At 42.1% G+C, this 13,433-nt stretch overlaps 1 long non-coding RNA gene across 1 annotated transcript; it reads right to left on the minus strand.

Moving 5' to 3' along the window:
• Positions 1–3,251: 3,251 nt before the first annotated feature.
• On the minus strand, positions 3,252–12,039 carry LOC141378975 (uncharacterized). The gene is made up of 3 exons (XR_012394821.1): positions 11,369–12,039; positions 4,867–6,441; positions 3,252–4,548 (listed from the first exon to the last, which is right to left on the minus strand). It is a non-coding gene; the product is annotated as an uncharacterized lncRNA (long non-coding RNA).
• Positions 12,040–13,433: the final 1,394 nt, after the last annotated feature.

Genomic DNA, 13,433 nt, shown 5'->3' on the forward strand with positions numbered 1-13,433 from the left:
GATTTCTATCAGCTCCCCCACAGCCCTCGGGGAGTCTACTATAATGAACAAACTCATCACAGAGCAGGAGCACTGACCTTCATCATCATCATCATCGCAACCTTCATCATCACTGCAGCGATCCTCGTCACCGCAACCTTCATCATCACCACAACCTTCATCATCAACAAGACTTTTATCATTACAATCATCTTCATCATCACCACAACCTTCATCACCGCAACCTTCATCATCACCATAACCTTCATCACCGCAACCTTCATCATCATGACTTTCACCATTACGATCGCCTTCATCATCACCACAACCTTCATCACCGCAACCTTCATCATCAACATGACTTTCACCATAACAATCACCTTCATCATCACCACAACCTTCATCACCGCAACCTTCATCATCACCACAACCTTCATCACCGCAACCTTCATCATCACCACAACGTTCATCACCGCAACCTTCATCATCACCACAACCTTCATCACCGCAACCTTCATCATCAACATGACTTTCACCATAACAATCACCTTCATCACCGCAACCTTCATCATCACCACAACCTTCATCACCGCAACCTTCATCATCACCACAACCTTCATCACCGCAACCTTCATCATCACCACAACCTTCATCACCGCAACCTTCATCATCACCATAACCTTCATCACCGCAACCTTCATCATCAACATGACTTTCACCATAACAATCACCTTCATCATCACCACAACCTTCATCACCGCAACCTTCATCATCACCACAACCTTCATCACCGCAACCTTCATCATCACCATAACCTTCATCACCGCAACCTTCATCATCAACATGACTTTCACCATAACAATCACCTTCATCATCACCACAATCTTCATCACCGCAACCTTCATCATCACCATAGCCTTCATCACCGCAACCTTCATCATCACCATAGCCTTCATCACCGCAACCTTCATCATCACCATAGCCTTCATCACCGCAACATTCATCATCAACATGACTTTCACCATAACAATCACCTTCATCATCACCACAACCTTCATCACCGCAACCTTCATCATCACCACAACCTTCATCACCGCAACCTTCATCATCAACATGACTTTCACCATAACAATCACCTTCATCATCACCACAACCTTCATCACCGCAACCTTCATCATCACCATAGCCTTCATCACCGCAACCTTCATCATCACCATAGCCTTCATCACCGCAACATTCATCATCAACATGACTTTCACCATAACAATCACCTTCATCATCACCACAACCTTCATCACCGCAACCTTCATCATCACCATAACCTTCATCACCGCAACCTTCATCATCAACATGACTTTCACCATAACAATCACCTTCATCATCACCACAATCTTCATCACCGCAACCTTCATCATCACCATAGCCTTCATCACCGCAACCTTCATCATCACCATAGCCTTCATCACCGCAACCTTCATCATCACCATAGCCTTCATCACCGCAACCTTCATCATCACCATAGCCTTCATCACCGCAACATTCATCGTCATGACTTTCACCATTACGAGCGCCTTCATCATCACCACAACCTTCATCACCGCAACCTTCATCATCAACATGACTTTCACCATAACAATCACCTTCATCATCACCACAACCTTCATCACCGCAACCTTCATCATCACCATAACCTTCATCACCACAACCTTCATCATCACCGCAACCTTCATCATCACCATAACCTTCATCACCACAACCTTCATCATCACCACAACCTTCATCACCACAACTTTCATCATCACCGCAACCTTCATCATCACCATAACCTTCATCACCGCAACCTTCATCACCACAACCTTCATCATCACCACAACCTTCATCACCACAACTTTCATCATCACCGCAACCTTCATCATCACCGCAACCTTCATCATCACCATAACCTTCATCACCGCAACCTTCATCATCACCATAACCTTCATCACCGCAACCTTCATCATTACCAAAACCTTCATCATCATCATGACTTTCACCATTACAATCATCTTCATCATCACCACAACCATCATCACCACAATCTTCATCATCACAGCAATCTTCATCATCACCATAACCTTCATCACCGCAACCTTCATGATCATCATCATGACTTTCACCATTACAATCATCTTCATCATCACCACAACCTTCATCACCGCAACCTTCATCATCACAGCAACCTTAATCATCACCATAACCTTCATCACCGCAACCTTCCTCATCACCACAACCTTCATTACCGCAACCTTCATCATCATCATGACTTTCACCATTACAATCACCTTCATCCTTACAACAACCTTCATCACCGCAACCTTCATCATCAACATGACTTTCACCATTACAATCATCTTCATCATCACCACAACCTTCATCACCGCAACCTTCATCATCAACATGACTTTCACCATTACAATCATATTCATCATCACCACAACCTTCATCACCGCAACCTTCATCATCACCACAACCTTCATCACCGCAACCTTCATCCTCACCATAACCTTCATCACCGCAACCTTCATCATCAACATGACTTTCACCATTACAATCATCTTCATCATCACCACAACCTTCATCACCGCAACCTTCATCATCACCACAACCTTCATCACCGCAACCTTCATCCTCACCATAACCTTCATCACCGCAACCTTCATCATCAACATGACTTTCACCATTACAATCATCTTCATCATCACCACAACCTTCATCACCGCAACCTTCATCATCACCACAACCTTCATCACCGCAACCTTCATCCTCACCATAACCTTCATCACCGCAACCTTCATCATCAACATGACTTTCACCATTACAATCATCTTCATCATCACCACAACCTTCATCACCGCAACCTTCATCATCACCATAGCCTTCATCACCGCAACCTTCATCATCAACATGACTTTCACCATTACAATCATCTTCATCATCACCACAACCTTCATCACCGCAACCTTCATCAACATGACTTTCACCATTACAATCACCTTTATCATCACCACAAACTTTTATAACCACAACCTTCATCACTATGACCTTCATCATCACTGCAACCTCCATCAACCCTTTCAACACCACCATGACCTTTATCATTACCACTATTGTCATCATCACTAAGACCTTCATCATCCCCACATCCTTCATCATCACTATGACCTTCATCATCACCACATCCTTCATAATCAACACCTTCATCATCACTACGACCTTCATCCTCACCACCATTCATTGCCAGCTTCATCATTACCACCATCTTCATCATCATCACATCCTTCATCATCAACGTGACATTCATCATCACTGCTACCATCATCACCATGGCCTTCATCATCCCAATGACCTTCATTACCACCACATTCATTATTACCTTCATCATCACTGTAACCTTCATCATTACCACTATCACCTCGTGAGGTAGAGAGAAGGCATCATCTGAAGGTTTTCACATCTCTTTAAGGTTTTCCAGCCGCATCTTTTTGTGAACAGTGCCAGATGTGAGACATATTTGGGGCTGACTGTGTTAAGCAGGCGATATCAACACGATCCAGCATCTTGAAGATGTGTGATGTGAGAGGTTTTTCCTCATGTGGTGTGAAAGGAAGATCTGCTTCTGGTTTCTGCATCCACACTCACATTGATCTGAGCACTTTAATGAGCTCTGTTATTGGACTGGTGTAATAATAAGACCACCGGTGACCAGTCTCACTGCTTCTGCTGATCACTTAGTCAGGACTTATAAAACTGATACTTCAATATACAGTATGCTTAAAGCTGTACTTAAATAGAATCTTTCGAGGCTCATTTTAAGACAACTCTGTATAAAGATCTGATTAATAATGGGCAATTGATTGCACAACGAAATGAGAATTTTACAAGGGATAAAAATATTATTTAAACAAAACATTCAAAAACATAACATACCATTGTAAAAAAATTTTAAACTAAACATTTTTATACCAGCTCATGACCTGCTAATAAGCAACTTAAACGATCATAAACCAGCTCATGACCAGCTAATAACCAACTTAAACCATCTTAAACGATCTTAAACCAGCTCATGACCAGCTAAAAACCAACCTAAACCATCTTAAACGATCTTAAACCAGCTCATGACCAGCTAATAACCAACTTAAACCATCTTAAACGATCTTAAACCAGCTCATGACCAGCTAAAAACCAACTTAAACCATCTTAAACGATCTTAAACCAGCTCATGACCAGCTAAAAACCAACCTAAACCATCTTAAACGATCTTAAACCAGCTCATGACCAGCTAAAAACCAACTTAAACCATCTTAAACAATTTTACACCAGCTCATGACCAGCTAAAAACCAACTTAAACCATCTTAAACCAGCTCATGACCAGCTAAAAACCAACTTAAACCATCTTAAACGATCTTAAACCAGCTCATGACCAGCTAAAACCAACTTAAACCATCTTAAACCATCTCATTACCAGCTAATAACCAACTTAAACCATCTTAAACGATCTTAAACCAGCTCATGACCAACTAAAAACCAACCTAAACCATCTTAAACGATCTTAAACCAGCTCATGACCAGCTAATAACCAACTTAAACCATCTTAAACGATCTTAAACCAGCTCATGACCAGCTAAAAACCAACTTAAACCATCTTAAACGATCTTAAACCAGCTCATGACCAGCTAAAAACCAACCTAAACCATCTTAAACGATCTTAAACCAGCTCATGACCAGCTAAAAACCAATTTAAACCATCTTAAACAATTTTACACCAGCTCATGACCAGCTAAAAACCAACTTAAACCATCTTAAACCAGCTCATGACCAGCTAAAAACCAACTTAAACCATCTTAAACGATCTTAAACCAGCTCATGACCAGCTAAAACCAACTTAAACCATCTTAAACCATCTCATTACCAGCTAATAACCAACTTAAACTATCTTAAACGATCTTAAAAAAGCTCATGATCTGCTAAGAACCAACTTGAACCAGTTTAAACTAGCTCACAACCTGCTACGAACCAGCTTAAATTATCTTAAACCTGCTCATGATCTGCTAAAAGCCAGCTTAAACTAGCAAATGACCTTCTAAGAACCAACTTAAACCAGCCAATGACATGCTGAAAACAAGCTTGTACCAACTTAAACCAGCTGATAACCTGCTAAAAACTAGCTTACACCAGCAGCATGACATGCTAAGAACCAGCTTGAACCAGCTTAAAGCAACTCGTGACCAGCTATAAACCAGCTTGACCCAGCTTAAACAATCTTATGACCTGCTAAGAACCAGCTTGAATCAGTTTAAACCAGCCCATGACCAGCTAAAACTAGATTTAACAAGTATAAACCAGCTTGAACCAGTTTAAGCAAGCTCATAACCTGCTAAGAACCATCCTAAATCAGCTCATGACCTGCTAAGAACCAGCTTAAACTGGCTTGAACCAGCCTAAACCAGCTCATAACCTACTAAAAACTTGCTTATATCAGGTCATGTCCTGCTAAGAGAACCAGCTTAAACCAACTCATGACCTGCTAAAACTATTTCAACCAGTATCAACCAGTTTAAACCAGCTCATAACCTGCTAAAAGCCAGCCTAACCTAGCTAATGACCTTCTAAGAACCAGCTTAAACCAGCCAATGACATGCTAAAAACAAGCTTGAACCAACTTAAACCAGCTAATAACCTGCTAAAAACTAGCTTACACCAGCAGCATGACCTGCTAAGAACCAGCTTGAACCAGCTTAAAGCAACTCATGACCAGCCCATGACCTGCTAAAACTAGATTTAACAAGTATAAACCAGATGAAACCAGTTTAAACAAGCTCATAACCTGCTAAAAACCATCCTAAATCAGCTCATGACCTGCTAAGAACCAGCTTAAACTGGCTTGAACCAGCCTAAACCAGCTCATAACCTGCTAAGAACCATCTTAAATCAGCTCATGTCCTGCTCAGAACCAGCTTAAACCAACTCATGACCTGCTTGAACCAGTGTAAACCAGCTAAAACCAGCAGCCTGTCTTCAAAACCCATGCTGTTTTTCATTTAAAGCAGCAAAATAATCTTGAATTGTTTTCTGTTTGAAAAAATAAAAAGGTTTGCTTGACCGGTCCTGACCGGTCCTTCACATCAGTTCACTATAGGGTAGAAAAACTGTTCCAGCAGTGTATATTGAGGGCAGGTGAGAATGAGAGTCTAATGAAGCGCAGAATATTCATCAGCCCAAACACTCAACTGATCATCCAGACGTTTCTGCCTGAAGAAAAATGCCCTCTCTCATTCAGCCAATTGATTTTTGCTCTCCATTCTGCTTTTTCTATGGTTAATACATCTAATTGTAAAAGGCAGTGGGGCTTAAAAAGGTTTCTCTCCTTGTGTTTGTGTGTGTGTGTGTGTGTGTTTGGGCGAGCTTAACATTGGTGTGCTTTACTTAAAGGGCCATGAAGCCCCCTCGTTTCAGCAGGGTGTTTTCACACCTCTACTTTGGAAAAAGTCAGAAAAGTGGGCGTGTCCAGCTCTGTTTAGGGGGGAGTGTCGGAGGAAGAAAAGTGGCATGGTGTGGGAGTGTCTATTTGTGCACGCGCGAGTTTCAGAGTCAAAATACACACCCACACAGACAGGAGAAAGAGATGGTGTTTAACCTACATGGACATCTGTAGTCGAATTATTTGGCAAATTATTAAATAGTGGACTTTAACTGCAGTTTGGCTCTTTCATTCAGGAAATTCATTCATGTCCCTCGCGACACATGAGATATTTGATTTGAGGAACTGCTGCAAGCGTGTATTTTTCATGCAATGTTTGATACCGCACGGCGAATGAGAGAAAAAAAACACTCAGCATTTCCCGGAAACTTAGATTCACACGGCAGGCAGCATCAGAAAGCCGCGTGTGTTATTCCGGTCACAAAATGCGGTGCTAACATTTCTGCACTCAGTGCAATAGTTAACTTAATTCGATACGAACAAACTGAATAAACAAAGAGCACTGGTTGCTCACTTACCAAATCTGTAGAGACAGGACAATCACCAGCAACTAGAGCCGCGTCTTTATTAAGAGGAGACAAGCAGCGAATCCGGATCTCAGCGTTTGCAGATGAGAACAGCTCTCAGGTAAACAATGTTCCTCCTTAGACACGTAAGTTATTGTTGTGGAGCGTCGCGTACACTGTTAATCCACACGTGATCCAGATGAGCTCTCACAGAGAGAAAATGAAAACAAAACTTAATGGCAGCAAACTATAAAAGCAACACTTCACGCTTGTTTTGCCAACACAACGTGGCGTCTCTGTCGTCTAAACACTGTGACAGTAATGAATATTAATGAAGTTGCACAATAGAGCGCGCTGATTGGTTTGAACCAAGCCTTACTCATGCATTAATGCATCACACTGTAAGACGTAATAAGACTCACTCTGGCACAGACGTCCAGTCTGCACGCTGGAATACACGCTATTATGTCATGACCGTGACGCAGCTTCAAAAATTTGTTTCAAACAGGAAGTACAAATTTGCTTGAAATAACGCAAAAACAACCAATTTACACTTTTCAGTGAAATATAGGCGTCCTAATAGTGTTTTTAGCAGTGTGGGACACATATACCACTGTCAACAGCTCAACACCTGTGTTCTGGTGTTTCGTGACCCTTTAAATGTACAGTCATGAGAACCACGCGGTTGGTTTACAGTAAAAGCATCAGGTGAAGGAGGGCAGATGTTGTCATTTGCTGAATTGTAAGTGGCTTCTGATTGGACAAAAACAATATTTAACTAAACACAACAAACTCTAATTTAACTAAAACGTGTAAGTTGATTCTGACTTCATATCATGCAACTGCGACCTTCTCTCACAACTCCTACTTGATTTCTCAGGAGGTTATATCTTGAGTTTATATCTTGCAATTCTGAACTTGCAAGTTCGAGTTCACATCTCACAATTCCAAGAAAATAGTCAGAATTTCGAGTTTGTTTCAGGCAATTCTGAGATAAAAAGTTGCAAAAATCTTTTACATCTTTTTTATTCAGTGGCAAGAACAGGCGTCCATATCTCCAGGATATATTGTCCTATACTAATGAATTACAATTTAGAGTTTTCACATTTTGTTTTTATTTTTAATTGTACAGCATCTCCACTGTAGTGGACCACAGGACCGTTTTAGTCCAAATCAACCGCCGCTCAGACAACAAAACTGTACAGGATTTGGCTGGAAAGAGATAATAAGTGAAGTTTTTAAACTAATTTCGAGAGGAGCACGTGATATAATTGACTGCAGCTGGCCGCCTATCTACACTCATTAGTTAGCCAATCAGATCTATCCCAACTTACTATAAATAGCCTAGCTAGATATTACTCCCTTACCTTCGTTTTCCGAAGAAACCCCCCATCCACCCCCTTTCTCCTCCTTTCCTCCTAAAAAAAAAAAAAAGGGGAGCTCTCGAGAACCACCTGATCTCGTACTCCCCTCACATGCTCTATGGACCTGGCGGGGGCCCTGGGCTCAACTATCTCCGAGCTCAGGGTTCTCTCCCGGGACAGCATGCCAAACCTGCTAACAGTTGTCAAGCAATATCTAAGTGTGAACTCTTGAATCTAATATTAATGTAAAACTAAACAAAAGCCATTTTTTCCTTTTGTTTCGAAATTCCTGAAACAGTTTTGTCTGAAAGAGAGCCGAACTCCAAAAAAAAAAAAAAGTGACGTTAATCCAAAATATATTTGACATAAAAGTGAATTAAAACTGATTGTTCACACCTGTGAATGGATTCAGTTGTTCTGAAACAGAGATTATAATTGTTACAGTGTTGCTCTTTGCTCTTGGTGCGGTTCGCTTTCACACTGCAAAGTTTCTAAACGGACCAAAATAGCTAAAACAAGTCACGTGCGAGTAAACTCTCCTCACATTGGTCAGAGTTTATTTTGCAGCGTCCCGCTAAGCTGTCAGGAGAGGTGGTGGTTTGGTGGTGATTGACAGGGTGCGTGCGATGTGTCTGAGGAGAGATGCGGTGGGGAGGGGTGAGAAAGGTGCGCGACGATGCCTATTTGAGGACTGGGAGGGAGACGCGAGATTACCGGGAGATCATCACTCGTTTGCGGGCATCCGGAGACTCGTGAAACTTCCCGCCTTACTCATAATTCTCTCTTCATATGGCCGTAAGCCTATTACATATCCATAAAACACTGTGATATAACCGCGCTCGGATCGCTTTCTCACTGCAATCGAACCGCTCCAGGGTTCGTTTCAATCGAGCCGAGACCACCTCACTCAAGCGATCTCGGAGCGATTACTTTGGCGCGGAACAGATCGCGATTGCCCTGTTCACATATGCCAAACGAACCGCGCTAACTGGGCAAACGAGATGCGTTCCGAAACAAAAGTGTAGGTGTGAAAGCACCCTAATTCTCCAATTGTCGGATTGTCAGACTCTATAGGCTGATTTATACTTCTGCGTCAAGCGCACGCGTATGCTACGGCGCTGACGCATAGCCCTTCTCCGTGGCCGTCGGCGTCACTGACGTGCACCTCTCAAAACATGTGACTAAACGTCGCAACGACGCGTAGCGCAAGCTCTGTGATTGGTCGGCTTGGTAGCGCTGTCGAGTCTAGGCGGGACCGAGAGCCGCGTGAATGGTGCGAGCCTGATGCAGCAATTGTTTACAAGTGTGGAGCCCCCTGAAGGAGCTCCGGATGGAAAGTTTGGTTTTGTGTTTACCTTATAGTTAAAGTTGTTGCACGTCCGCCGGTTCCTGCCTCAAAATGAGCGAGTTTGAGCCACTTGTACATCCAGGAAGTGTTTAGGAAAACAAAACAGCAGCGAAGAAACTCGACACAGAGGAACATTAACACCTCACTGCCAACTAGTGTTTCGGAAGTGTTATTGCAGACCAACAGAGACAGCATGCAGAAGTATAAATGCACAGCTGCGCGCGTTGCATGCGCCGTGGGTTACGCCGGTCACTTGATGCAGAAGTATAAACCAGGATTAAGTCAGAGTCTCCCTCAACTATCTTCTAGATCAGGGGTGTCAAACTCAATTCCTGGAGGGCCGAAGCCCTGCACAGTTTAGTTTCATCCCTGCTCCAACACACTTACCTGTAGCTTTCAAACAAGCCTGAAGGACTCACTTAGTTTGATCAGGTGTGTTTAATTAGGGTTGGAACTAAACTGTGCAGAGCTGCGACCCTCCAGGAACTGAGTTTGACACCTGTGCTCTAAAGAATCCTCTCAGTTCTGCCTCCTACAGTATGCAGTCATTAATTACATCAAGATAATCCTGGTGTCCACTATAGTGGACATTTAAAAAAGGAGGATATTTTAAAACACAAACAAGTTAACATCTTTGAAAGCTAAATGTATTGTTCCTGACACTTTAATAAACAAATAAATATGTAATAAAAATAGTGGACTTTAACTGCAGTTTGGCTCTTTCATTCAGGAAATTCATTCATGTCCCTCGCGACACATGAGATATTTGATTTGAGGAACTGCTGCAAGCGTGTATTTTTCATGCAATGTTTGATACCGCACGGCGAATGAGAGAAAAAAAACACTCAGCATTTCCCGGAAACTTAGATTCACACGGCAGGCAGCATCAGAAAGCCGCGTGTGTTATTCCGGTCACAAAATGCGGTGCTAACATTTCTGCACTCAGTGCAATAGTTAACTTAATTCGATACGAACAAACTGAATAAACAAAGAGCACTGGTTGCTCACTTACCAAATCTGTAGAGACAGGACAATCACCAGCAACTAGAGCCGCGTCTTTATTAAGAGGAGACAAGCAGCGAATCCGGATCTCAGCGTTTGCAGATGAGAACAGCTCTCAGGTAAACAATGTTCCTCCTTAGACACGTAAGTTATTGTTGTGGAGCGTCGCGTACACTGTTAATCCACACGTGATCCAGATGAGCTCTCACAGAGAGAAAATGAAAACAAAACTTAATGGCAGCAAACTATAAAAGCAACACTTCACGCTTGTTTTGCCAACACAACGTGGCGTCTCTGTCGTCTAAACACTGTGACAGTAATGAATATTAATGAAGTTGCACAATAGAGCGCGCTGATTGGTTTGAACCAAGCCTTACTCATGCATTAATGCATCACACTGTAAGACGTAATAAGACTCACTCTGGCACAGACGTCCAGTCTGCACGCTGGAATACACGCTATTATGTCATGACCGTGACGCAGCTTCAAAAATTTGTTTCAAACAGGAAGTACAAATTTGCTTGAAATAACGCAAAAACAACCAATTTACACTTTTCAGTGAAATATAGGCGTCCTAATAGTGTTTTTAGCAGTGTGGGACACATATACCACTGTCAACAGCTCAACACCTGTGTTCTGGTGTTTCGTGACCCTTTAAATGTACAGTCATGAGAACCACGCGGTTGGTTTACAGTAAAAGCATCAGGTGAAGGAGGGCAGATGTTGTCATTTGCTGAATTGTAAGTGGCTTCTGATTGGACAAAAACAATATTTAACTAAACACAACAAACTCTAATTTAACTAAAACGTGTAAGTTGATTCTGACTTCATATCATGCAACTGCGACCTTCTCTCACAACTCCTACTTGATTTCTCAGGAGGTTATATCTTGAGTTTATATCTTGCAATTCTGAACTTGCAAGTTCGAGTTCACATCTCACAATTCCAAGAAAATAGTCAGAATTTCGAGTTTGTTTCAGGCAATTCTGAGATAAAAAGTTGCAAAAATCTTTTACATCTTTTTTATTCAGTGGCAAGAACAGGCGTCCATATCTCCAGGATATATTGTCCTATACTAATGAATTACAATTTAGAGTTTTCACATTTTGTTTTTATTTTTAATTGTACAGCATCTCCACTGTAGTGGACCACAGGACCGTTTTAGTCCAAATCAACCGCCGCTCAGACAACAAAACTGTACAGGATATGGCTGTAAAGAGATAATAATCCAATATTAATGTAGTGTAAAACTAAACAAAAGCCATTTTTTCCTTTTGTTTCGAAATTCCTGAAACAGTTTTGTCTGAAAGAGAGCCGAACTCAAAAAAAAAAAAGTGACGTTAATCCAAAATATATTTAACATAAAAGAGATTTAAAACTGATTGTCATTCTCTAATTATCTCTAATTCTCCAATTGTCAGACTCTATAGGCTGATTTATACTTCTGCGGCAAGCGCACGCGTATGCTACGGCGCTGACACATAGCCTTTCGCAGTGGCCGTCGGCATCACTGATGTGCACCTCTCAAAACATGTGACTACAAGTCGCAACGACACGTAGCGCAAGCTCTGTGATTGGTCGGCTTGGTAGCGCTGTCGAGTCTAGGCGGGACCGAGAGCCGCGTGTATGGTGCGAGCCTGATGCAGCGATTGTTTACAAGTGTGGAGCCCCCTGAAGGAGCTCCGGATGGAAAGTTTGGTTTTGTGTTTACCTCATAGTTAAAGCTGTTGCACGTCCGCCGGTTCCTGCCTCAAAATGAGCGAGTTTGAGCCACTTGTACATCCAGAAAGCGTTTAGGAAAACAAAACAGCAGAGAAGAAACTCGACACAGAGGAACATTAACACCTCACTGCCAACTAGTGTTTCGGAAGTGTTATTGCAGACCAACAGAGACAGCATGCAGAAGTATAAATGCACAGCTGCGCGCGTTGCATGCGCCGTGGGTTACGCCGGTCACCTGACGCAGAAGTATAAACCAGGATTAAGTCAGAGTCTCCCTCAACTATCTTCTAAAGCAGGGGTGTCAAACTCAATTCCTGGAGGGCCGAAGCCCTGCACAGTTTAGTTCAAACCCTGCTCCAACACACTTACCTGTAGCTTTCAAACAAGCCTGAAGGACTCAATTAGTTTGATCAGGTGTGTTTAATTAGGGTTGGAACTAAACTGTGCAGAGCTGCGGCCCTCCAGGAACTGAGTTTGACACCTGTGACCTAAAGAATCCTCTCAGTTCTGCCTCCTACAGCATGCAGTCATTAATTACACTAAGATAATCCTGGTGTCCACTATAGTGGACATTTAAAAAAGGAGGATATTTTAAAACACAATCAAGTTAACAGCTTTGAAAGCTAAATGTATTGTTCCTGACACTTTAATAAACAAATATACATGTAATAATAATAGTAAGAAACATTTAAAAAGCTCGATTTTACATGCCTCTCTCTCCTTCCCATAAAATGTGCTTGTTTGTATGTCGGCCATTTTGGATGCAGCGTTAGAAGTAGTTGCTAGCATGCCGGCCAATCAAATGACAAATCACTAAAAAGCCCAGGATGTCCTCTGAACAGCACAACAGGACTTGAGTAGCTCAAAACATTCAAAGACAATTCATGAAAACGCAACGTCCACTACAGAGGACACAAGGCAATGGGCGGACTCTCAGGAGGATAAAGCAGACCACAAAATAAGGTAAAAGTAATCAATTAAGAGGAATTTCTAA

The sequence above is a fragment of the Danio rerio genome, chromosome 19, assembly GCF_049306965.1.
Source record: "Danio rerio strain Tuebingen ecotype United States chromosome 19, GRCz12tu, whole genome shotgun sequence".
Taxonomy (NCBI): domain Eukaryota; kingdom Metazoa; phylum Chordata; class Actinopteri; order Cypriniformes; family Danionidae; genus Danio; species Danio rerio.